The sequence below is a fragment of the Triticum dicoccoides genome, chromosome 3B (genome assembly GCF_002162155.2).
Source record: "Triticum dicoccoides isolate Atlit2015 ecotype Zavitan chromosome 3B, WEW_v2.0, whole genome shotgun sequence".
NCBI lineage: Eukaryota > Viridiplantae > Streptophyta > Magnoliopsida > Poales > Poaceae > Triticum > Triticum dicoccoides.
This window is the reverse complement of record NC_041385.1, coordinates 569921195-569924561: the sequence shown is the minus strand read 5'-3', so window position 1 is coordinate 569924561 and position 3367 is coordinate 569921195.

Sequence of the window (3367 nt, the reverse complement as noted above, 5' to 3'; positions counted from 1 at the left end):
CTTAACCATCTTTGATTAACAAGCTAGTCTAGTAGAGGTTTACTAGGGACACGGTGTTTTGTCTATGTATCCACACATGTATCAAGTTTCCGGTTAATACAATTCTAGCATGAATAATAAACATTTATCATGAAATAAGGAAATATAAAATAACAACTTTATTATTGCCTCTAGGGCATATTTCCTTGAGTCTCCCACTTGCACTAGAATCAATAATCTAGTTCACATCGTCATGTGATTTAACACCAATAGTTCACACCGTCATGTGATTAACACCCATAGTTCACATCGCCATGTGACCAACACCCAAAGGGTTTACTAGAGTCAATAATATAGCTCACATGGCCATGTGATGAACACCCAAAGAGTACTAATGTGTGATCATGTTTTGCTTGTGAGAGAAGTTTAGTCAACAGGTTTGCCACATTCAGATCCATATGTATTTTGCAAATTTCTATGTCTACAATGCTCTGCATGGAGCTACTCTATCTAATTGCTCCCATGTTCAATACATATCTAGATTGAGACTTAGAGTCATAGTTTCAAAGCTTGCATCGACATAACTCTTTACGGCGAACTCTTTATCACCTCCATAATTGAGAAACATTTCCTTAGTCCTCTTTAAGGTAACTAAGGATAATTTTGACCATTGTATAGTGATCTACTCCTGGATCACTATTGTATCCCCTTGCCAAACTCATGGCAAGGTACACAATAGGTTTGGTACACAACATGGCATATTTTATAGAACCTATGGCTGAGGCATAGGGAATGACTTTCATTCTCTCTTTATCTTCTGCCATGGTCGGGTTTTGAGTCTTTACTCAACCTCATACCTTAAAATACAGGCAAGAACTCCTTCTTTGACTGATCCATTTTTAACTCCTTCAAAATCTTGTCAAGGTATGTACTCATTGAAAGTCTTATCAAGCATCTTGATCTATCTCTATAGATTTTGATGCCCAATATGTAAGCAGCTTCACCGAGGTCTTTCATTGAAAAATTCTTATTCAAGTATCCTTTTATGCTATCCAAAAATTCTATATCATTTCCAATCAACAATATGTCATCCACATATAATATCAGAAATGCTAAAGAGCTCCAACTCACTTTTTTGTACATACAGGCTTCACCATAAGTCTGTATAAAACCATATGCTTTGATCACCTCATCAAAGCGTATATTCCAACTCCGAGATGCTTGCACCAGTCCATAGATGGATCGCTGGAGCTTGCACACCTTGTTAGCACCTTTAGGCTCGACAAAACCTTCTGGTTGCATCATATACAACTCTTCTTAGGGATATCCATTTAAGGAAGTTTTGACATCCATTTGTCAGATTTCATAAAATGTGACAACTGCTAACATGATTCAGACGGACTTAAGCATCGCTACAGTTGAGAAAGTCTCAGCATAGTCAACCCCTTGAACTTGTCGAAAACCTTTTGCGATAAGTCGAACTTTGTAGACAGTAACATTACCATCAGTGTCAGTCTTCTTCTTGAAGATCCATTTATTCTCTACGGCTTGCCGATCATTGGACAAGTCCACCAAAGTCCACACTTTGTTCTCATATATGGATCCTATCTCAGATTTCATGGCCTCAAGCCATCTGTCAGAATCTAGGCTCATCATAGCTTCTTCATAGTTCGTAGGTTCGCCTTGGTCTAGTAACATGACTTCCAGGACAGGATTACCGTACCACTCTGGTGCGGATCATGCTCTGGTCGACCTACAAAATTCAGTAGTAACTTGATCCGAAGTTTCATGATCATCATCATTAGCTTCCTCTCTAGTTGGTGTAGGCATCAAGGGAATAATTTTCTCTGATGTACTACTTTCCAATTTGAAAGAAGGTACATTTACCTCATCAAGTTCTACTTTCCTCCCACTCACTTCTTTCTAGAGAAACTCCTTCTCTAGAAAGGTTCCATTCTTGGCAACAAAGATCTTGCCTTCGGATCTATGGTAGAAGGTGTACCCAATTGTTTCCTCGGGGTATCCTATGAAGATGCACTTCTTGGATTTGGGTTCGAGCTTATCAGGCTGAAGTCTTTTGACATAAGTGTCGCAACCCCAAACTTTAAGACACGACAGCTTAGGTTTCTTGCCAAACCAAAGTTCAAACGGTGTCGTCTCAAAGAATTTAGACGGTGCCCTATTTAACGTGAATGAAGATGTCTCTAATGCATAACCCCAAAATGATAGTGGTAAATCATTAAGAGACATCATAGATTGCACCGTATCTAATAAAGTACCGTTACGATGTTCGGACACACCATTATGCTATGGTGTTCCAGGTGGCGTGAGTTGTGAAACTTTTACACATTGTTTTAAATGAAGGCCAAACTCGTAACTCAAATATTCACCTCCGTGATCAGATCGTAGAAACTTTATTTTCTTGTTACGATGATTCTCCACTTCACTGTGAAATTCCTTGAACTTTTCAAATGTTCCAGACTTGTATTTCATTAAGTAGATATACACATATCTGCTTAAATCATCTGTGAAGGTCAGAAAATAATGATACCCGTTGCGTGCCTCAACACTCGTCGGACCGCATACAACGGTACGTATTATTTCCAATAAGTCATTGGCTCACTCCATTGTTCTGGAGAACGGAGTTTTAGTCATCTTACCCATGAGGCATGGTTCGCAAGTATCAAATGATTCATAATCAAGTGATTCCAAAAGTCCATCCATATGGAGTTTCTTCATGCGCTTGATGTCTAGTACGAAACATTCTTCTTGTAGACGTTGTTGGGCCTCCAAGTGCAGAGGTTTGTAGGACAGTAGCAAATTTCCCTCAAGTGGATGACCTAAGGTTTATCAATCCGTGGGAGGCGTAGGAAAAATATGGTCTCTCTGAAACAACCCTGCAACCAAATAACAAAGAGTCTCTTGTGTCCCCAACACACCCAATACAATGGTAAATTGTATAGGTGCACTAGTCGGCAAAGAGATGGCGATACAAGTGCAATATGGAAGGTAGATATTGGTTTTTGTAATCTGAAAATGTAAAAACTGCAAGGTAACAAGCGGTAAAAGTGAGCACAAACGGTATTGCAATGCTTCGAAACAAGGCCTAGGGTTCATACTTTCACTAGTGCAAGTTCTCTCAACAAGGATAACATAATTTGATCATATAACAATCCCTCAACATGCAACAAAGAGTCACTCCAAAGTCACTAATAGCGGAGAACAAACAAAGAGATTATTGTAGGGTATGAAACCACCTCAAAGTTATTCTTTCCGATCAATCCAATGGGATATTCCTATAAGTGTCACAAACAGCCCTAGAGTTCATAGTAAAATAACACCTTAAGACACACATCAACCAAAACCCTAATGTCACCTAGATACTCCA